Here is a 24,118-nt window from a genome sequence, read left to right as displayed (position 1 = left end):
CACAATTCTACTTCATCTTACTCAATCCTTCAGGGATTGAGTAAACTGAAGTAGATTGAAGCCTCAATCCTTCAATCCAACAAACAAGACATACTAGAAGTGACTAATGATTCAGCCTAGCTGAACACTTCAGGTGAAATCCAAGCCCCATTGCAACCTCAGCAGGCCTGAATTACTTCAATTGCAGGTGAAGGAGAAATGTTGTATAAGGAAGAATATCAGTCTCCATAACTACCAGGTACATCATTTGTTTAGATCCTTTGGTTAAGAGCATCAAAAGTGGGAAGACTGAATAGCCTTCAGCTGGCCCTGACTGTACACCCTGTGTGGTTTTAACTCATGGTTGCCTAATTACCTCCAGCTGATCCCAATGACCAACATAGCTGCAGCAACCTGATTATAAACCGCCACCCTCCCAGCATTCCTTGGCTACTCAACTGTTCCATAGACACCTCTCTGTAGTTCCTAGGCTGCACCATTGCCTAGCTCCTGCATGCATGGTTACCTTACCTGAAACTCTGCCTAGCTCCTATCTTGGATCTGCTTGGCCCCTAGTGTCTGGACCCCCAGTTTGCTAGCCCCCAGCTCTGACCTCCCAGACTTGCTAACTCCATAGCACCAAGCCATCAAACCAATGATTTGGATTTGGGTATTAAAAGCAAACTGGCAAAGTTCATGGAAAAAACCAAATTATGGGGGAGTGTGGTCATTCTTGAGGACAGGCTTGAGAGGCGGGCAGATCTCAATCTGAAAATGTTTAATACGGAGAAATGTAAAGTGCTCCATCTGGGGAGAAATAACCCGCAACACACTTATAGGCTTGGCAGTGCTACGCTTGCCAGCACCACAACTGGAAGAGAACTGGGTCTCATGATAGACCACAGAATGAACATGAGCCACCAATGCGATGCCGTAGCTAGCAGAGCAAATCAAACTCTGGTGTGCATCTACCAATGCATCTTGAGCAAGACTAAGGATGTCATCCTCCTGCTCTACTTGGCCTTGGTGAGACTGCAGCCAGAGTACTGCATCTGGGTCTGGGTGCCACAATTCAGGAATGGTGTGAAGAAGCTCAAGAGAGCCCAGAGGGCCATGCACACAGCATTAGAGGTCTGGAAAGCAGTTCATATGAGGAGCGGCTAAAAGACTTGGGACTGTTCAGTCTGGAGAAGAAAAGACTCAGAGGGGACTTGCTGGCAGCCTATAAGTATATTAGGGGCATACATCAGGGCCTGAGGGAGCATCTCTTCACCAAGGCAACCCAGGGGAAGACAAGAAACAATGGGCACAAACTGATTGAAGATCACTTGAGACTGGACATAAGGAAAAACTTCTTTACAAGTTGAGTGCCGAGGGTCTCGAACAGACTCCCCCCACAGGTGGTACAGTCACCCACTCTGGCAATCTTCAAGAAGTGTCTTGATGCTCACTTTGCTGGGGTCATCTGACCCCAGCAGTCTTTCCTGCCCAAGTGAAGGGGGGCTGGAACCAATGATCTTGTAAGGTTCCTTCCAGTCTCTAACATCTGTAACCCCCCTGACACATCTAGACCATGCCTGTGATACCTTTAAATATTTTTAATGAGAGTATCCCACACAAAGCACAAATCATTGAATGCATTCTCTCTCTCTTATGGAAGGATAGGATCATAGGAAGGTAGGACTGGAAAGGACCTTATACAAGGTCATCTGGACCAGCCCTCTGCTCAAGGCAGGAACATCCCTGACTAAACCATAAAAACCAAATGTCCATCTAACTCGGCAACAGCGATTTGGTTTTTTTTACTCCCATTTTCTCTAAGTTGGGTTCTGGGGTTGTTGCCCTATTGGCCCTGCACTAGTTATGCCACTAACGCTCAGTACAATTATTTGACTTTCACTATTACTTTTCCTGCTCTACCCTAGATATTTACAAAATTCAGAAAAAAGGAACAGAAATGTTTGGGTACTAGGCGCTGTAAATACCTTAGATGTATAACCAAGAGAGACCGATATAATATATTACTTATGTTCAAGAGTATACTTAGACCATTATGATTATTCCTTTAAAATATAATGGTGTCAAAAAATATTAATGTAGGGTGTGTTCCCTCCTTGAATTATAGATAAATGCAATGCAACATAATCATTCCATGTAAAAACTGACATACTAGCAAGGATTTTACCTTCATGTCACTGCAGTGTCTGATATTACCATCTTCAGTCTTTTTTTTTTTGTTTGCTGGAAGTGATTTGTAACAGATTTCAGTAGCGTGTTTCTATAAAAGAAAGAGGTGCAAATTAGGAAATGTTACTGCTAAATGTTACATGGCAAAAATGAAGAATCCAGTTGATTTCTTACCCTTAGAAGAGAGAAGACAACATTCCCATGTGCACAGTTGCTAGTGCTAAGGATTAGTACAGTTTAAATGCCAGTTAAAATTCCACTTCATAATTTATATGCAGGGTCCTGGTTTTCTCTGATAAAAATAAATCCCTGATTTTTAGGTTAAAAAGCAACTCAAAATCCACATTTTTCCATGATTAAAATGAAACACTTCTAATACATAGAGGTATATAGAGTGATGTTTTATTTTAGATATAACCCATGCAAAACAGCGGGTCTCTCAAACCTGTTACAATATATGGGGTTTTAGATTTTAGGAAAGACGACTTTCACAAGCTTAGGAGATTGGTTGGCAATGCCCTGCAAGACCATGGTCCAATGAGGAAGGGAGTACAAAAAGAGTGGTCATTCCTCAAGGAAGCGATCCTAGGAGCACAAAGGAAGTCCATTCCCTTTCATAAGAAAGGCAGCAAAAAGGCTGAGAGATCCCCTTGGCTCACTAAGGAAGTCACAGGCGTCCTGAAACTAAAGAGAGAAGCTTACAAGTGATAGAAGTCAGAAATAACCACCAAAGAGGAGTGCTCAGCAATAGCCTGCACCTGTAGGGAACAGATTAGGACAGCAAAGGCATAAATTGAATACAGATTGGCAACTGGAATCAAGGACAACAAAAAGTCCTTCTTTAGATGTGTAAGATGTCAGAGAAAAAATAAGGATGCATAGGGCCCCTGATGAACAATATGGGACGGCTGGTAACCGACACTCAGGACAAATTCCTAAACAAATACTTTGCATTGGTATTCCACCAGTCTAAGGGTGTTAGCTTGCTTGGCAGGATATAGGATGATCAAGGTGGGAGTGATCACCCTCCCATAGTTGGTAAGAGGCTAAATATCTACAACTCAGCAGGAATGGGTGAACTATACCTGAGAGTGCTAAAAGAACTGGCCAACATTGCACGACCTATGGCAGTTATTTGAAGACTTGTGGTACTTGGGAGAAATCCCAGAAGACTGGAAGAGGGCCAATGTGATGCCTATCTTCAAGAAAGGGAGGAAGGAGGGCCTAAGGAATTACAGGCCAATCAGTTTAACCTCAACCCCTGGTAAAATATTGGAAACTATACCTGAGAGTGCTAAAAGAACTGGCCAACATTGCACGACCTATGGCAGTTATTTGAAGACTTGTGGTACTTGGGAGAAATCCCAGAAGACTGGAAGAGGGCCAATGTGATGCCTATCTTCAAGAAAGGGAGGAAGGAGGGCCTAAGGAATTACAGGCCAATCAGTTTAACCTCAACCCCTGGTAAAATATTGGAAACAATTATCAAAGAATCCATTATTGATAAGCTAACAGAAGGCAGTGTTGTAAAGGATAGCCAACATGGCTTCATTGTGGGCAAGTCATGCCTGACCAACCTCATTTCCTTATGTGATCAGGTAACTCATCACCTGGGTTGGGGAAAATGAGGTTGATGTCATTTACTTGGAGTTCAAAAAGACCTTCAACCTAGCCTCCCATGATGTCCCCAGGGTAAAATTGGGAAAATGTGGCCTTGACTACCTTACAGTCCAGTGGCTAGGTTACTGGCTCTGAGGTAGGACCTAGAGAGTATTAATAGATGGAACTGAGTCAACATAGCAGAAGGTGACCAGTGGTGTCCCTCAGGGTTCAGTACTCAGACCAGTGCTTTTCAACTTGTTCCTCAATTACTTGGATTGGGGTATTAAAGGGGAACTGGCAAAACTCACAGATGATACCAAATAATGGGGAAACATGATCATGCTCATGGACAGGTTGGCCTGGACAGGCTTATGAGGCAGGAGGATATCAACCTGATGATGTTTAATATGGAGAAATGTAAAGTGCTCCATCTGGGGAGAAATAACCCGCAACACACTTACAGGCTCGGCAGTGCTATGCTTGCCAGCGTCACAACTGAAAGAGACCTGGATGTCATGATAGACCACAGAGTGAACATGAGCCACTAATGTGATGCCATAGCTGGCAGAGCAAATCAAATACTGGCATGCATCTAGAGCAAGACTAAGGACGTCATCCTCCCACTCTACTCAGCCTTGGTGAGACTGCAGCTGGAGTACTGTGTCCAGTTTTGGGCACCACACTTCAGGAAGGATGTGGAGAAGCTCAAGAGAGTCCAAACAGGGCCACATGCATGATTAGAGGCCTAGAGAGCAGGTCATATGAGGGGAGGCTGAAAGACTTGGGACTGTTGAGTCTGGAGAAGAGAAGACTCAGAGGGGATTTGATGGCAGACTGTAAACACAGGGTCTTCATAATCCTTGTGCACATTTAAACTTTAATAACTTAAGTTATAGGTATGATAGAAACAAGCTGTAAATGGCATTTAAAAAATGTATTAAAGTTTTAGGACAACTAGAGTACACAATGCTAGACTTCAACATAATCACCATCTATCATGATACAGTGCTCAATCCAATCTTCCAACTCCTTGAAAACGTTTCCCAGTTGCTCTTGAGTTACTACACTAATTGCATTGGTGATCCTAGCCCTAAGTTCCACCACAGAATGTGGTTTTGACAAGTAAACTACACTTTTAACATGTCCCCATAAAAACGTCATTTAGGAACTGTTGCACATTCAGAACAAAGTGGCACAGAGCTTCATCTTATTTAAGAATACATTTTTTATTACTTATGGAGTCTAGCATTCCATACTCTGCTTGCCCTAAAACTTTCATAAATTTTCTTTTAAATGCCATTTACAGATAGGTTGCAGGTATGACAGAAACAAAGTTATTAAAGTTCAAAAGTGCACACTGACTTTATAAAGACCCTGTATATTAGGGATGTACATCAGGGCCTGGGGGAGCATTTCTTCACCAAGGCACCCCAGAAGAAGACAGGAAACAATGGGCACAAACTGATTGAAGAGCACTTCAGACTGGACATAAGGAAAAACTTCTTTACATGTTGATTGCCAAGGGTTTGGAACAGACTCCCCACACAAGTAGTACAGTCACCCACCATGGCTATCTTCAAAAAACATCGTGACACCCACCTTGCAGGGGTCATCTGACCCCAGCAGTCTTTCCTGCCCAAGTGCAGGGGGGCTGGACACAATGATCTTGTAGGTCCCTTCCAGCCCCTAACAACTATGAATATGTCTTATATGGGATGCACTAATCTAGTCCCCAGCCTTTCAGCTAAGATCAAGCATTTTTAGCACCAAGAGAAGGGTTTCAGGGCTGGCTCTGGCCCACCCAGTGCTAGCCTGGTATTACAGTACTACCAGACCCAGTGCCAGTTCCTAATGAAAAGAACGCCCACCTTTTTTTTTTTTATTTATTTATTTATTTTTTTAGGGCCAACCCCCCCCCCCCCCCAAAAATAAAAAAAAACCGCCCCTTTTTTTTTTTTTTTTTTTTTTTTTTTTTTTTTGCAGCCCCCCCCCCCCCCCCCCAAAGATTTCCTCAGTATATTTGCCCCACACAAGCCATGTATTTTATAGTCATGCTTAATGTTGTCTTCATTTAATAAACTTTATAATTGGTTTCACTGCTTAGCGCACACTCCTTCTGGCAGCAATTTAATGAGGTTTCCTTGTATGTGAATGTAAGGTGAGGGGCTTTATTCCCCGATGCTGACTGAGGGAAAAAATCTCGTCTTGTATTCAAGTAAATACACTTGAAACAGACTGTGGTGTCAAAGCACAGAAAAGCTAAATAAATCAAACAAATTCACACAGGTTACATTTTCTGTGTGTTGAAATGCAAGTGCCACGTCGAGATGCCTGTGCAGAACATTACGCTAATGCAAGTACGCTACCTCTGGCATCCAAGTTCACTTAGCACTCACTTGGGGATCGTGCACCGTGTTGTGCAGACCACCCCTGCAATGACTCAGTGCTAGAGTTTGAAAGAGAAAACAGCTGGTCTGAATCTTCCACTGGAGTAAGTGCAGCTTGGAATATCAGGCCCCAGGATTCAGCAGTGTTGACCACAGCACACACTGCATGATAAACTTCTAGTAAAGACGAGCACTTGGTATTTTTAAACTATAAAAAATTAAACACAAAAATGGTCTGCACTCAACACTAAAGCTTGATAAGCCCAATACCAATGTAGCAGTGATAACATTTTTGGTTCAGAATATTCTTATAAACAACACAGGATCTACTTAACTAAAGTACTAGATACCCGCTGCCCCTTTTCAATGTCTGAGATCAGCAGGATTCAAATGGGAGGCTCTTCTGAGAACTCACATTAATGTTCTAATAAATAAAATAAGCAGCATCTTTTCCATTGTGGATCTTGGCTTCTGTGAGCACCTGGACTAGATGACCTCTGGAGATCTCTTCCAGCTCTATTTCTCAATGATTCTATGATGTATTTTTTTTAAGGGGGGAGGATAATACAGGCTGAAAAGGGTGATGGTTTATGTTTGCATTTGTTATTGCAATGTTCTGTGATCAGATAGAGAGAAACTAAAGAGTTCTCAGACCAAGGATTTCATGCTGGCTTACTAAAAAGAGGACATATCCACAACTGTTCTGAAATCTTTGTCAGTTTCAACGTGCCTTGTAGGAATAAATACTGAAAACAGACATGCTAAGACATGAACAAAGTAGAGTTTTTTTCTGCCTGAGGAGCAGTTTCAGGAGCTTTCCTCAGACAAAAAATGTTAGGTCAATATCATAAAAGCAAACCCCATGCTATTTATATTAAATGATTTATCCGACAAAAATAAACCCACATTTTGTTCACCATTTGTTTGTTCAGATTTCACGTTTAAGGAAACTGATCATGCCAATGATAGGATTGCTTCATCCAAATGCATTTCAACCTATGGACTGCAAAATGACTAGGTGTTAACCTAGACCACCATTCTTTTCGGAGAACCTCCCAGAGAAACTCCCACACATATGTAAAGTCTTATATTCACTGGATCTCCATTTGTACATCATGATCGGGCTCCAGACATTGTAGTTCTGACAAGGGGGCTCGAGCTCTCTTAGTACAATCAGAATAACTAATGTACTCTATGCTTAAAGTTTATTTCACTTTCTAATTCCATTCAATACCACATAGATGTTTTGTTTGGATTCATAATTCTTAAAGAAAACACTGAAAAATATTTGAATGGATCTACTGATGACACATATAGTTGTTTGGATTATATTAGACTATCAAAAAAAAGAAAAAAAAAAAGTGCCTATTTTCCCAGGAACTTCATTATTTTCTGACTGATGAAAAACATTTTATATGTTGAACCCTACAGGTCAAACACTCCCTTCACTGCAGGTACAAGTAACATTAATCCACTTTTAAATATGGCTTTAAATTTTTATTGTTTGTGACGACAGGGAATTTAAAGAGAAATGCATGTCATTACAGAGAACTAGCTTAATCCTACAGAGCTTGTAAACAAGGGAACTCCCACTGACCTTAGAGTTATTAATTCAAAAAGGCTTCAGGGCAAGTTCACATAAACAATTTTATCTATAATGTAGCTTTCATTGTTGCAATTCAGATGCTTTGTCACCAAATCTTAACTGCTGTTACTTCGGGTAGATGAACTACATGCAATTGGGGGGTGTGAGTGCAATGTATATAAAGCATACCGCAGTTAGAATGATCTAACTGGAGCATGCACCAGTACCACTGAAAGAGCGGCAGCATGGGGCATTTTTACATGTCCTGGGATGAGGTGCCGTGTGCTTTTAATGAACAAGCTGTGCTAATTAAAAGCATCTGTGCATCATGTGCATCAGGGTTGCCATGCATCCCTAGGCTGAAAAAAATGGTGGCAGAGCACTTTGAGTGAAAGTTCAGACATGTTTATGTTTTAGTTCCAAGTGCCCTGCCATCATTGTGTCAGTGCAGAGACATGCAGTGACGTCAAGCTCTGTGCTCCAGCAGACTCAATTACATCAAGTCTGCTCCAACGCATTGGAAATGCAATGCATCGGAGCAGACTCCCCCATGTGTATGGGAGTCCATGGTCTTTAGTACAAACTGCATGATCCTGGGATTTCAGAAGGCCAGAATTATGTCTTAGCAAAGAATTTCTATTAAGAACTTTACAGAACATTTTAAAGGTTACAACTGCTACAGGATGAAACATCTGGTGTATCCCCAGTATAGAGATCAAACTATTTTCTTGTAGTGTATTTATTCAAAATACTAATGTATTTAGCTAACATGGACCTTTAGCCACATTTGGTTTTCCTTTACCCCACAATTGTAAGTGCAATATTTGAAAATTACTCTTTTTTCTTAAGGACTTTACACATGGTTACAAAAGAGAACCAAATCTGAAGGAATCACAAGACAATAGGCCAGGTGGGAGTTGTGTGTTATGCAAGGCAAAACAGACAGCTTAAAAAGACACAGGATCTTACGGTCAAAGAACAAAGACAATCACTACATCTTTCTTATAGCATCCTTTCATTTCAAGTTAGTCATGAATGACCTTCACTGGAATATCCTCCTGACAAACTTCATTTACACTGGTGAGAAAATAAGCAGCCTTGTAAATTTGACTTCCTTTATCCAGATGAACAGCTATAGGGTTAAACCACCATTAGCAATCAACAGAATCAATAAAAGCATAAAGGCATGTTCTTTAGACTGTTTTTTAGGTCCTAGTTTACATTCCTTTTGTGCTTATTCATTTGGTTTTCCTTCTATTTTTCAATGCATTCTAGGACACCTCAGTGTTTAAGGGAAAAGGCAAAGCTGAAACCCAGAAATAAAAAGGAAATAGTAAGTACAATTCATTTTGAAGATGTATAAATAGGATATCTACAAAACTCAGTTTCAGCTGGAAATAGCACATAACAGATTAGTATACTGAAAAGTTGTAAAGCTCATCAGAAAACAAAGCTGATGGCAATAAAAACAGTTCAACACATACTGCAGCCCTCTTTTAGCACAAGCAGGTTTTCTTTTTCTTTGAATTAGTTCTGCCATAGATTTTGCATGTCATTGGGGAAATCACTTGAAGCATAACTCTACTAGAAAAATGTCTGCTGAAAAGCAATCCATTTTACTCAGTATATCCCCTCACTGAGAGCAGCTGATTCTGAGAGTTGCTAGCCACCTTCAAACCCCACTGCTGTGGGATATGCTCAGTGAGCGCATCTGCACAAGATGCTATGACACAGTAGCAATGAGCTACTGCAGAGTAGCTCATTGCTACCACTCAGTAGCATTGCCAGGCACTAACTGTGCAGTGACTATACTGCACAGTAGTAATGATCTACTGCACAGTAGCTGGCTGCTCGTGCATAGTAGCATTGCAAAAAAAATGTGCAGCAATGGTACTGTGCAGTAATGCCAGTTATTCTGTTAACGTGATTATGGAGCAGGCACTGCTAGTTCAGGGCAGAGGGATATGGTCCCTGCCTGGGCTTTGGTGGCGGAGCTTGCCCTGGGTGGAGGCAGCTCCCAGGGGCAGGGAGCAACCTCCCAGCTCCTGCCAGGAGATAGCTGTCTCTTGGCCCCATGCTCCCTGCCAGCCCCTGAGCTTGCACCCAGGGGGAGCCTAGAGCAGGGCTGGCAGAGGCAGGAGCAGGCTAGCAATAAATCTGCTCCTCTTCCCTATGCACATAGACACCTGTAAAGTACTCTAGAGTAAACCCACCACGGAGTATTTGCATGTGTAGACACAGCCATCTTCCACTAACCATGCTATCCTTTGTTCTGCAATTCTACTGCATGGCAGTGACTCCAGTGTAACGTAGCTCCTATTTTACAGCCCTGAAAATTGTTTTTAACTCTAGCTAAAAACATTAACTCAACTGTAAAAATATTATCTCAGGTGAACATTACTCAGTTATGGAAATGACTTTCAGTGAAGCTCTGGATGTGCTGTCAAGGTCCTCAAGGCTAGATTTTGTTTTATGCATCTACAAGTGAGATGTACATTTGATTCTAATAACTACAGAACTAATGAAACAATATATTTTGATTATTTTAGTTTTCTTGTGTTTTATGCATAATACGTGACATAACAAATTAATGCACATTGAAATAAAACTATATTAGTTTTTGTTCCTAACTTAAACTGAATAATATAGCCCTAGGCTCCTAGTGTATTAGTAAAGCTTCTAGTTTCTTTTTAACTGAGGAAAACTGTGTGTTGCGTTGTAAGTGTTGCATGTGATGGTGCACCACCCCATCTGTGCCCTACCCCTTTCAAAATCTTATATCCACCCATGAATATGGATGTTGTTAGGAAGCAGGGCCTCAGACAGTAAAGTGACTAAAAATTACTATTTTTAAGTAGGAACATATTTCACTTCTCTGCTACCACATTACCAAAAAAGGGAAATTAAATAGATTTGCGATGAACTTATTGCACAAGGAGATGGTACAAATCACCTGATTAATGATGTAAAAAAAATCTCTGAGACTGCAGTGGTTTCAAACTTTCTCCTTTTGCAGATCCCTAAAAAAAAAATTTGAATGGAGATACGGACCTCTTTGAGTTGTAAGTGTGGGTATTAAGTATAGGTATTAACATACCTTGATTCATCATAGTAATCTTATGTGGACCCTTTGGTCCCCTTAGACAATCTGCAGACCCCCAGGGATCACAGGTCCACTATCTTACTGCTATCCAAGGCAACGGATTATTAAAATGAAATGCACTGCAACTACCAAGAGTTTAATACTACTCGACTAAAATAAATGCTTGACTCAAAGCTTAAGTCTTAGCATTGTTGCCCCAATAAAGCAAATTCTCAGGATTGGGCACCATTTCAAAAGTCTGTTAGTATTCATACATTTTTTGAAAGGCAGCTGTCCCCAGCCATTGATAATAATTAGCATTATATTCAGGCTTTACTTACAGTAGAGGCTCCAATTCAGGAAGTTGTTTTAACCTGTCTGTATCTTCATTTGAAGTCAATGAGACTAGACCTATGCTTAAACTAAACTAAGACCCACACTAACATACTTTTCTGAATCAGGGCCAAATTCTGGAAAACTTTTTACTAGATCATAAAAACCTTTTCAACTATGTACTCATAGAGAGCTATAACATGCATCTGCTCAAGACTTCAGCAATAAACTCTCTCTACATTTTTTCACCAGCTGACTAAACTTTGGCACAACTCAAAAAAAAAAAAATGTCCAGTTGTACTTGACAGTCCTTCAGGGAAACTTTATCTCATCATCAACATTGGCATGTGCAGCGAACTGAATGTCATCATGCCTGTTGTGAAGTAGCTCTCATTCCACCAGGACAGCTTCTTTACGAGCAGCTGAGCACCGACTAGAGCACATATAGCCTGACTGGCAGATGTTTTTAGTAAATCATTGAGATGTCTACATTAAAAATTAGCCACCTGAGTATTTATCTGTTCCTTTCTGTACATCAATAAATTATTTACAGCACTAAAAAGCCTGTTTGAATTTATCAGTTGTTCTTTCCCAGGAATCAAAAAAAAAATAGCATCCTTCTAAACTGATTGCTAAATTAGAGAAAACAGCTTAGTCTTTGGCTGCAAACAATAAGTTACATACTTTGCCAAAAAACATTTTAAACCAAAGAAGAATTCAAGTTCTCATAAGTTTTTATTACTGATCTGGTTCTTTCTTCAAAAACAACAGATGTCACCTGACATGCATTAGGATTAAAACTTTGTTGATAATGTATTTCTTCTCTTTAGCAAATAATGTTATCTGTAATTCCTACTAAGTTTAATTTACCCTTAAATATACCTCATATTTTGCTAATATTACTTTAAATCATGCAGCTACTTCATTTTAATGGGAGAAGATTACATAATTGATTACATAATCAAATATCAAAAAACTTGGTCTATAATTAACAGAGTTGAAGTTCACTAGAGGTCATATTCAACAATCTCTTGTAATCTTTGTGTTGATGATCCTTTTATTGCTAGCAGAGTTCAACCACATTAAATTGCAACTCTTATGTAACATCACTGAAAACAGCTTCTTCCAAAACAGGATGTGCATTTCACAACTTTGAAATTATTTTAGAGAGAAAAAAATAACTGCACAAATTGGTTGGGAAGTATGTCAAATTGGTAAATTGAGCAATTTATAAGAAAACAAAAACTATTTTGGTATTCAGGTCAAATTTGGCATTCCATGGTGCCACAAAATGGCTGACCCTTTAAAGATTAACTAACTAACCTTATCTGTAATTAATCAGCTTCCTCCTCATTGATGAGGTGAGGCCAGGAATCAAGCCTGAAGATCACCTGGTTCTCATAAAACCCAGAATGTAGCTCAGGTGAGGGGAGCTGCAGGAAGTAGGTAGGCTTCCCGAGGAGACACTGGGTATCAGAAAGACATAACTGATTTCCCAAACTTGTGTTAAGCAGTTTTCAAGTATTAAAACCAAGTTCCTGGGAAAAAAAAGACTCCATCTGGAGAGTGTGCTTTGGTGCACTAGCTGACAAGCTTGCCTACTTATTCAAGTTATCTCACCAGATCTTAAATTCTACACAAGTAAATTCCTACCTCCCTCTGCAAATCAGTGCATGTACTGTTAATAATAGGTCAAACACATGATATTTCAATATTTTCACATAGAAGTGTCATCAAGGTGCATTGGGGAAGCAGCTCTTCTCAGCCAGAATGGCTGACCTAATTGGTGGGGCTTTAAACTAAGCTCGCTGAGGGATGGGCAGACAATCACCAGAGCAAATTCACCAAGCATCAACCACAAAACCAACAGGTTAGGATGTTCAAGGGAACTCACTCCTATGCCAACCCAGGAACAGAGCTTTTCCATGAGTACAAGGAAGCCTAGGGCCTCCAATGGCACACTTACTTGCTTGTACACTAGGGCTAGGAGTTTGAGGAATAAAAACAGGAGAAACTGGACCTTCTGCTAAACAAAAACAACTACAATCTCATATGGATTACAAAAGACCCAGTGGGACTCCTCCTATGACTGGACTACCAGTCTAAATGGCTATACCCTGTACAGGAGAGATTGTGCTAAAAAAAGGGGCGGAGGTGTAGCTCTCTATGTGAAGGAGAGCTACACATCCCTACAAGCTGAAATTGGCACCCAAGGAGGACGACTGGAGACCCTTTGGGTTAGAATATGAGGGGAACATAGTGAAGGGGACACAATGGTAGGGGTGTACTACAGACCTCTAGACCAGAAACAAGTGCTTGACCAAGAATTCACAGGGAGCAGACAGAGACTGCATACTCTTGGTGCATGGTCATCATGGGAGACTTCAACTACTTGGACATCTCATGGGATAAGCACTCAGCCAAATCCAATCAGCCACAAAACTTCCTTACATGCATGGATGAGCTCTACCTGCCCCAAGAAGTTTAGACAAAAGGCTGCGGAACCTGGTACTGGCCAAAGAGGATGATCTAATCAGTGACCTAAGAATCAAAGGGAAGTTGGGTGACAGTGAACACAAGTTGATTACTTTCATTATCCATTGCAAAACTAGCAAGTCAGTCAGCAATGCAGTAGTCCTTGACATTAGGAAAACTGACTTTCATAAGCTCAGGAGGCTTGTTCTTGAGGCCCTGAGAGGCCATGATTTCACAGGGAGGGGAGTTCAGGATGAGTGGTTGCTCCTTAAGGAAGGGATCCTAAAAGCACAAGAGGAGTCCATCCCAACCCATAGGAAAGGTGGTAAAGGGCTCAAGAACCCCCTTGGCTCAACAGGGAACTCATGGACCTCCTACGTCTAAAAAGAGAGGCATATAAAGGATGGAAGACAGGAAACACCACTATGGAGGAGTATACTGCACTGGTCTCCACCTGCAGGGAACAAACTAGAAAAGCCAAGGCTGCAACTGAACTCCATCTGGCTACATGAATCAAGGACAATAAAAAGTCCTTCTTCAGATACATGGGGAGTCAAAAGAAAAACAGGAGCAACATTGGATCCCTGATAAACCAGCTGGAGCAGCTGGCTACTGACACCCAGGAAAAAGCCAATCTGCTTAATGATTACTTTGTGTCGGTTTTTCACCAGCCCAAAGGGACCACCCTACCTAACATGATGAGGGTTAACCAGGGTAAGGATGAATATATGCCCACCATTGGTGTGAATCTTGTGAGGAAGCATCTTGAGAGGCGGGACCCTCATAAATCAGCTGGTCTGCATAGGTTGCACCCTAGAGTGCTAAAGGAACTGGTAGATATCATAGCATAGCCACTGGTGAGGATATCTGAGAACTCATGGTGCTCAGGTGAAGTACCTGAAGATTGGAAGAGGGCCAATGTGCTGCCCATTTTCAAGAAAGGGAGGAAAGAAGACCCAGAAAATGCAGACCAATCAGTTTGACCTCAATCCCTGGAAAGATTTTGGAAAAAATTATCAAAGAAACCATTTGTGACAAGCTAACAGAAGGCAACATTCTGAGGGATAGCCAGAACAGGTTTGTTGCGGGTAGGTCTTGCTTGACCAATCTCATATATTTAGACTTTAAAAAAAGCCTTTGACCTGGTGTCACACGTCCTCATGGAAAAATTGGTAACTGCAGCCTTGACTACTCCACAGTCTGATGGCTGGGGAACTGGCTCCGAGGTTTGACCCAGAGAGTGGTAGTTGGCAGAACTGAACCAACACAGCACTCGGTGACTAGCGGCATCCCCCCAAGGCTCCATTCTCAGACCTGTACGCTTTAATGTCTTCATAAATGATCAGGACACTGGTGTCAAAAGCGGACTGGCCAAGTTCACTGACGACACCAAACTTTGCGGAAGAGTGTCCACACTTGAGGATAGGCTGATGATCCTCAATACGCTTGCAAGGTGGGTGGATGAAAAGCTGATGGCACTCAATATGGAGAAATGCAAGGTGCTCCACCTCAGGAATAAAAACCCACACCACACTTATAGGCTTGGCAATGCTACACTCGCTAGCACAATGGCCAAAAGAGACTTAGGGATCATGATTGACCACAATATGAATATGACCCACCAATGTGATACCACAGCTGGCAAAGTGAACAAAACTATGGATTGTATCTACTGATGCTGATGCATCTCGAGCAGGATTATCATCCTCCCGCTGTACTCTGCCTTGGTGAGGCTGCAGCTGGAGTACCTAATCCAATTCTGGGCTCCACAATTTAGGAAGGACGTGGAGAAGCTGGAGAGGGTACAGAGGAGAGCCAGGCACAGGAGCAGAGGGCAAGAGAACAGGCCTTATGAAGAGAGGCTGCAAGCTATGGGACTCTTCAGCCTGGAGAAGCGCCGGCTCAGGGGTTACATGGTGACAGCCTATAAGTACATAAGGGGTGTGCATTTGGATCTGGGTGAACACCCGTTCATCACAGCACCCCAGGGAATGACAAAGGTCCAATGGTCACACACTCCGTTTTAGGCTGGACATAAGGAAAAACTTCTTTACTGTCTGAGCCCACAATGCCTGGAAGAGACTCCCCCAAGAGGTGGTGCACCTACTCTGGACACTCTCAAGAAACATTTGGATGCTTATCTTACTGGGATCCTATGACCCTAGCTAACTTCCTGCGCCTTGGGCAGCAGGCTGGACCCGATGATCTTACAAGGTCCCTTCCAGCCCTAGTGTCTATGAAATCTATGATATTTAGAAATAAGACAATGGATCAAATGACAATTTCAGTAAGATCAATGTTCTTACTTAGCATTAGACTCTTTCACCTAAATACATCTTTATATATGTACCTAAAAACAACATCTAAGTGCCAGTGGCATTTACAAAATGTCCACCTAATTCTGAAGTCCTCTAAAGTGCCTAAATCACCCTGGTGCTTAAGTTTTCACTAGTACAGACCCCTAGGGCCTATATGTGCCTGTCTCAGACCATGAGCTTAACTTTAAGTCATGGCAACATATTTAGCACCTATAGAGATTTGTGAAAATAAATAGGCACTTCTTTACATATCCTGTACATGGAGTCCAATCTTTTAAATGTTCTTAGAGCACAAGTAACCCTAAAGCAAAGGGAAAGAGGATAAAATGGTGCAACATTTTACCTAGGGATAAGAACATTTACCTGGGATGTGGTGTAGCTATGGTCAATTCCTACCTTTGCCTAAGCTAACTTGAACCTCATCTTCTTCAAAAGTAAATTATCTAACCATTTAGATTATGGCATATTCTTTTTCAATCCTGTTCTGTCCAAAGGTTTTCTACAAAGTGGAAAAAAAACTTTAATATTCACTGAACAAGGTAAGTGGCCAAACTAGTGATCTAAGAGTCACCTTTTTTTCCTGTGATCTATAAATACTAATGATTACAAAACAAAGAGTCTTTAACAAGCAAGATTGTCTGAGCCTCCCACTCTAAAATACCAGCCACCAGAGGTTGGTTGGCGCTTATGAATGAGGACAGGGATTCAAATTCATTTAGGTAGAAGAGGTATTTGAACCTGAGCCTTCCACATTACTGATAAGGGCCCTAATCAATTGGATAAAAGGTAAATCACCACCACATCTATCGTGTCCTTTACAAAAAGAAAAAGAGAACATTTCTTCTTCAGCTGAAATACCGAATTTGATGAGAAGGTTCACTAAGGATTCTCAGCTGTGGAGACAGGAAACAAGTGTCTACGTCCCTAAAATGGCCTATGCTTAAGCCACACCCATTTTCAGCATTTCATGTACTGGGTACCTCAAAAGCCAGCCCACTAAGCTTGGAACCTCCCTTGACTCTTATTTTTAGGCACCTAACTCTCTTTATGCTCTGGTTTGTCTATTCCACACAGTAGTAAGGAAGTTCATCTAAAAAGTAAGACATCTAAAACGTTGGACCACATAAGCTTTCCTAAGACTGATTTTAATTTACATTGCTGTAAACAAGGGGAACAAACAACAGTGACAATGTTTGCCTGATCTGGCCACAGAAAGCAGTTTATAGCCATGAACAAACATGAGTGCATGGCTGCAAACAGCTTTAAAAATGGCCAATTTGGATTAAAATCCAAACCCTCATTGCCTGAGGGGTCAGATGAAGACATTTCAAAACAGAGCATCTTCTGTAACTTCTGTTTGCACTGCCTGCCAGCCTCAACTGTTTTCATAATGGGAGGGGGGAAAGGGAGCAGAGGGATTTCAGTTTGGGGGGGTTTCAGCCCTTATTGGAGGGTGGTGTGGGTGTATGGAGCCCCATCACCCAGTTGGGGCAGGTTCCAATTCACCCCCCACCCCCACTCTCCAATGCCAGCAGATGGGGAACCCCTAGAATGGAGGAGGGGCGGCTAGATTCCCATCTCCTCTGGAACCAACAGTGACCTTCTGAGTTCTAATGATCCCCTGGAACAAACAGAACACTTCCTGTAAGCATTCTCAGTTTCGGCCGGGAGCTGCACTTTGTCTACACCCAGTGTGCCTAAGAAACCTGCTCTGAAGATTGCCATCTGTGTTCAACACATAACTTAACCAATACAGATACCCTAGGAAATGAATAATAAAACAGCAATAAGATCAGGTGGCAGCCTAAATTTGGGAGTCCATTGCTTTGTCATCATGTTATACTTTCACTAGATGATGCTCCCAAGAACACAGGATTTGCAGTTTGCTACATTATCTAGTAACAGTGGTTTTGGCCTATTAATTGCCCATCTGTTGTCAATATCACAGCAGTACTAAAGGGCCCCAAGTCAGGGACATGTAAACTATTATAGACACTGAATACATGTAATGAAGACACTGTCTTTTTCTCAGGGAGTTTACAACCTAGGAGACACTGGATGCCGACTGCGCTAGCCTGATACTACTGCATAGTGTTGCATCAAAGTTTTTGCCATGTGATGCTACTGCACAGTAATATTAGGCTACTGTGCAGTAGCATCACAAAAAGACATTCACTACAGCTACTGAGCAGTAACTTGGATTACTGCACATTTATTTAGTACCTGTAATAAATGCACAGAAATCACTGCATAGTAGCATCTTGTGTAGATAAGGCCACTGAAGTCAGAACAGCAGGGTGGTAGGGAAGTTTTTGGTCATAAACTAAATTCAACTTATTTGCCATAAAATATCTAAGTGCAAAACTGCAAATGTGATTTAGTTATCATAATCACATAATGATATCACAAGATCTCAGAAAAAATTAGGCTCTATATATTGTTCTTTTAACGTGAGCCTTAAGGAACATTCAGATCCAATTTGCAAGGTTTCCTGTCATAATGAAGGTACACGCTTTTAAACCAAAAGCTCAAACTCTCCTATAAATATCTAACTCCAAGAATAGAGGCTTTTATGGAAGGTAACACATATCATGAGATTTGTGGTAAACTAATAGTTGGCAACACTGATATAGTCTGGACCAAATATACAAATGTTTCAGGATCGAAGAAGTATCCTAGAACAGTGATTCTCAACCAGGGTTGAGATACCTGGTGGGGGCTAAGGAATGTTAGCACTGTTAAGTGTGAAAAACATGATTCACAAGTTAAAGAGATTTTAAATAGGAATCTGTAATATTAAAAACCTTTCTGACCTGTTCTGATTTGAGTTCTCTGCAACAGAAAAACTGGTCTAGTATTTTTCTATAGTGAAAAAAGACAAGTGAATACTAAGCGCTGGCATTTACTGAGAGGTGCCTTGAGTCCAGCAAGAGGTGCCTCAGATCTCAAAAGGTTGAGAACCACTTCTCTAGAGAAGAGTGAGGGACTGCCATCCTTCAATGCTATGACAGATGAAAGGTGACTATTATTAAATAGGCTGTACTTTTTCAAGATGTCTATAAATACTGGTATAGTTAAAAAAAAAAAGTGGCCATTTCCACAAAAGAGTAAATACACACAGCTGATACTGAAACCATATAGCTATATGTGCAGTCACCATTTTTCTCTTTCTGGCTGTTACTCTAAAGTGTGTCTACATGGGCGCCTCTACACAAAATGCTTTACTGTGGAGCTGGCTAATTTGCTCTGCAGTAAAGCATCACGGTTTGCATATGCAGTGCTATTAGGAAGGAGTAAACTAATTAACTCTACCATAGGACAGTACTGCTTGGGACTGCCTGCTAGCTAGCCCACACTGTAGCACCCTTGTGCCTCAGCCAGCCCCTCTACAGCACACTGAACTGGGCAGGAGCAGCCCATACTGGAAGACTGACTCACAGGCCTTCCACTAGCCAGGGATGCACCACCGTGGATCAATGGTGGTAAACATCAAGGGCTACAGACTGCATAGGTGGGATAGAACAGGGAGGAAAGGCAGGGCTGTGGTGCTGTATGTCAAAGAGCAATACTTGTCCTCAACAAACAGTACTGGGTCAGAGGAGGGGCAGACTGAAGTGGGGTCAGGGGGAAAGGGACTTAATGGTGGACGTCTACTACAGGCCACCCAGACAGGGGGAAGAGCTGGACTGGGAATTCTCAGGTCATAGAATCATAGAAGTAGGGTCAGAAGGGACCTTGTAGATCTTCAAGTCTGACCCCCTGCCTGGGCAGGGGGGAAACTGGACTCAAGTGACCCCAGCCAGGTAGGCATCGAGACGCTTCTTAAAGACTCCCAGGGTAGGAGCCAGCACCACTTCCCGTGGAAGTTGGTTCCAAATCCTAGCCACCCTAACTGTGAAGCTTGCTGAAGCACTTAAATCAAGGGACGTAGTCATCATGGGTGAACTAAACTACCCAGACATCTGCTGGGAGGAGCAGTCAGCCAGGTCTGACCACTCGCATAGGTTCCTAGCCAGGATACAAGACCTCCACCTCACCTAGCAGGTGTACAGTCCCACCAAGGGAAATGCCATGCTGGACCTCATCCTGGCCACAGGTGACAGCCTGGTGAGGGGACTGCGGGTGCTCGACCACCTGGGCGATATTGATTATATTGATTATTATTGATTATATTGATTGATTCACCATCCAGTGCAGGGTGTCAAAGGCTTGCAGCAAGGCAGCAGCCGTGGACTTCAGAAGGGACAATTTTAATGAGTTAAGGAGGTTAGTCAGCGAGGCAGAAGTCCTGGAGGGGAGGGGAGTTGGGTGTCCAAGAAGAGTGGTCGTTCCTTAAGGAGATGATCCTCCGACCCCAAAGGTTGACAATCCCAATGCAAATCAAAGGGGGCAAGGGTGCTCAAAAGCCCCCATGGCTCACCAAAGGAATTCAGGAATATGTAAAAACTAAAAAGGAAACAGACACCCAATGGAAGGGAGATGCAATCACCAAGGAGGACTATACCTCCATTGCTAGAGACAGTAGGGGGGCTGTTAGGAAGGCTAAGGCAGAGACAGAATTGGGACTAGCGACCCGAATCAAAGATAACAAGAAGTCTTTTCTTTAAATACATAGGGAGTAAAAAGAAGGCAGGGGGTAATGTGGGGTCCCTACAGGACACGCTTGGAGATCTGGTGGTCACACTAGATGATAAAGCTGACCTCTTTAACAAATTCTTTGCCTCCATTTTTCTGAGCAGGGACTGGGACATCCCTCCCACCGAGATTCTGGATGGACCCAAGAGAGGCATAGCCAGGCCCAGGGTCTGTGAGGACCTAGTCAGGGACCTGGTGGGATTGGACATGTTCAAATGAGCAGGTACAGATGATCTCCACCCCAGGGTGATGAGGGAATTGGCAGAGGTCATTGTGGGACTCCTGGCACAGCACTCATGGTGCTCTGGCAAGGTGCCAGAGGACTGGACAAGGGCCAATGTGGTCCCCATTTTCAAAAAAGGGAGGAAAGAGGACCCAGGAAACAATAGGCCCATTATTTTTTACCTCAGTCCTGGGGAAGCTCTTTGAGAAAAGTATCCAGGAGCATATCTGTGAGGAACCAGCAAGGGAGATTATTCTTAGGGGCAACCACCATGGGTTCATTAGAGGCAGGTCCTGTCAGACCAACCTGGTGGCCTTCTATGACCAGGTCACAAAAATCTTTGGATGCAGGTGACGCGGTGATGTAGTCTTTCTGGAATTTAGGAAGGCCTTCGATACAGTCTCTCGCCCCATTCTCATTAAAAAATTAGGCGACTGTGGCGTCAATGCCTACACAAGCAGATGGGTCACAAATTGGCTGGAGGGCCACACCCAGAGAGTGGTGGTAGATGGGTCATTTTAGACCTGGAGAGATGTGGACAATGGGGTTCCCCAGGGCTTGGTCCTCAGGCCCGCACTGTTCAACCTCTTCATCAGCGACTTAGATGAGGGGGTGAAAAGCACTTTGTTCATATTCGCAGATGACACTAAGATGTGGGGAGAAGTCGGAACACTAGGAGAGAGGGACAAGCCACAACTAGATCTGGACAGGTTACAAGCGTGGGTGGATGAGAACAGGATGGGTTTCAATACTGACAAGTGCAAGGTACTGCACCTAGGGAGGAAGAACCAGCAGCATACCTACAGGCTGGGGAACTCCATTCTCATTTACGCAGAGGCAGAAAAGGATCTTGGAGTCACTATTGATTCCAAGATGAACATGGGACGCCAATGTGAGGACATGGTCAGTAAGGCTAACTGCACCTTGTCATGCATACACGGATTCATCATGAGCAGGTCCGAGGTGATCCTCCCCTTCTATGCGACATTGGTCAGGCTGCAGTTGGAGTAGTGTGTCCAGTTCTTGGTGCCGCACTTCAGGATGGATGTGGACAGCATTGAGAAGGTCCAAAGGAGGGCCATTTGCATGATCAGGGGGCAGCAGGGCAGGCCCTACAAGGAGAGGCTACTGGACCTGAACCTGTTCAGCCTCCACAAGAGAAGGCTGAGAGGGGATCTGGTGGCCATCTATAAACTTACCAAGGGGGACCAGCAGAGAACGGAAGAGACCCTGTTCCCCCAAGCACTACCAGGAGTAACAAGGAATAACAGCCATAAGCTGACTGAGAGTAAGTTCAGGCTAGATATCAGGAAGCACTACTTCATAGTCAGGGCATCTAGGATCTGGAACCAACTTCCAAGGGAAGTGGTGCTTGCTTCTACCCAGGGGGTCTTCAAAAAAAAAAGCTAGATAATCACCTAGCCGGGGTCATTTGACCCCAGCACTCTTTCTTGCCCATGGCAGGGGTTTGGACTTGATGACCCAGTCAGGTCCCTTCCAACCCTACCAACTATGAAAGTGCTGTGGTCCTGGATGCACATGTAAACACTGAGCCTGGGAGTAATAAAATCCAGTGCAAACTGCTCTGGAGTTTATTGCTTCACATTAATAGGACATTCAGGACACTTGAGATGAATCTTAAGCAAATCTAATCCTAGTTACTGTAGATATATGTCCCTTAACACAGACATTTGAAACATGAGGTATCAACATCTCAGGCTGATTAATCTCAATGTCACATACTTGAACTGAGAGGTTCTCTTAGGCAAAATTCAGATCAGTCCAAACATATTTTTGTGCCCTTGCATGTAGACTTTATAACACACAGTTTGTTTGTTTGCCTATATCTGTATAAATGGCCTTTGCAAAGAGGAAGTCTGCAGGGATCAGTTGGAACATGAAACCTTCTATATGCTCCCTAATGAGTTAAGGGCAGGGGTGACCAACCTATGGTATGAGTGCTACAAGTGGCACAGACAGCATCTGTGTGGCACATGGCAGATTAGGGAGGGGACAGGCAGTACAGCAGCACATAAGGCAGAAAGCAGAAGGCAAATTGGGTAAGGAGCATGGGGCTGGGAGTAGAAAGCAGAGCAGCAGGTCAAGCAGTGGATCAGTGTAGCACTTGGGGAAAATCTGGGGCTAATTCATGGCACACCTACCAAAAAGCTTATTCCTCCTCCCCCACTGAGCTATGGAACGTCAACCTCTGCCTCCTAAAACTGCTCCCCATTGCATTAGGAGTGGGCTGAATCTGTGTATCCACAAATCTAATTGCTAAACCCCAAATTCCCCAAGTTCATCCCCAGAATAGAAGCTCTCTCCATTTGTGCTTGCAATAGAAAACACAAGCGTGGGTTCACTGCATCCTATACTCCACCATAATCTAGTTTGGATGATGGCATTCTGCCCAAGAAAAATGTAGCATCAGCTGTACAGGCACATGTGATGGTGTCAGAACTTGGCCCAGAAATGGTTCCCTATGTTACCACTCTGGATCACAGTATCTTACATAAATAAATAAATACTGGATTCCTTTTCAAACCAACAGCAGCTGAAATTCATTTTACTTTTGTCAACTGTTTATTTAATTTGATCCTATGGTTTCTTCAATTAAAACAAGAAGCTATGAAATATAAAAATGTGGGCTCTTCCAAGAAATTATAGGAGAGAAATTCATGGCCATAAGCAGTACAGATTAGATCTCTTACTTCTATGAGGTGTTTATTGTATTCATGCCTGAATCACCCTTCTGTTAGAAACATATTTTCAAGACTTTTTCTTTCATTTTACAAACTCTTTTAAATTTAAAGTAAGTGAATTGAAAAAACCTGGTTGTTTATTTGCTATTAAATTATTTGCTATTTGCTCCCTGGTGGGAGCTAATCAGCCATTTACCCCTGGCATTGGTCATGCCCAATGCCCTGGCTCCTACTTGGCCCAGCCCCGCAGGGAGCTGTGTGACCAGGGCTGCCCAGTGCATGAGACAGGGGAAGAGGGGACACTTACCTGTCCCCTTTTTCAGTGGGGCAGGGACCCCCAGCCCCTGAGAGCAGCACAATGCTGGCAGTGGGCCCTAGCGCATATGCACACAGTTTAAAAGAGCCTGCCAACCACAGAAGCTGCAGTTTGGGCCTGGCTCTAGTGAGAGATCCATGGGCAGAAGCCCGCCATGCCCCCATGAGCCCCAGGTGTCCTATGACCCCCAGCAAGACATGCAGTGGATGCCAACCCTGACCCGCAGCATAGCCAGGAGGTAGGTGGGGCCCACAGTGGATGACAGCTGGTCAGCTGCAGGTGCCTTCCCGCCCC

At 42.9% G+C, this 24,118-nt stretch overlaps 1 protein-coding gene across 1 annotated transcript in view; it reads right to left on the bottom strand.

Moving 5' to 3' along the window:
- The window catches only part of SEMA3E (semaphorin 3E), a 330,917-nt gene that overhangs the window by 276,977 nt on the left and 29,822 nt on the right, over positions 1-24,118 (bottom strand). Inside the window, exon 4 of the mRNA XM_025203239.1 lies at positions 2,165-2,257. The gene's annotated coding sequence lies outside the window, so the exon portion shown is untranslated. The remainder of the gene's footprint in view (positions 1-2,164; positions 2,258-24,118) is intronic.

Source organism: Alligator sinensis, unplaced genomic scaffold (genome assembly GCF_000455745.1).
Source record: "Alligator sinensis unplaced genomic scaffold, ASM45574v1 scaffold567_1, whole genome shotgun sequence".
Taxonomy (NCBI): Eukaryota; Metazoa; Chordata; order Crocodylia; family Alligatoridae; genus Alligator; species Alligator sinensis.
This window is presented reverse-complemented; position numbering and strand designations above follow the sequence as displayed.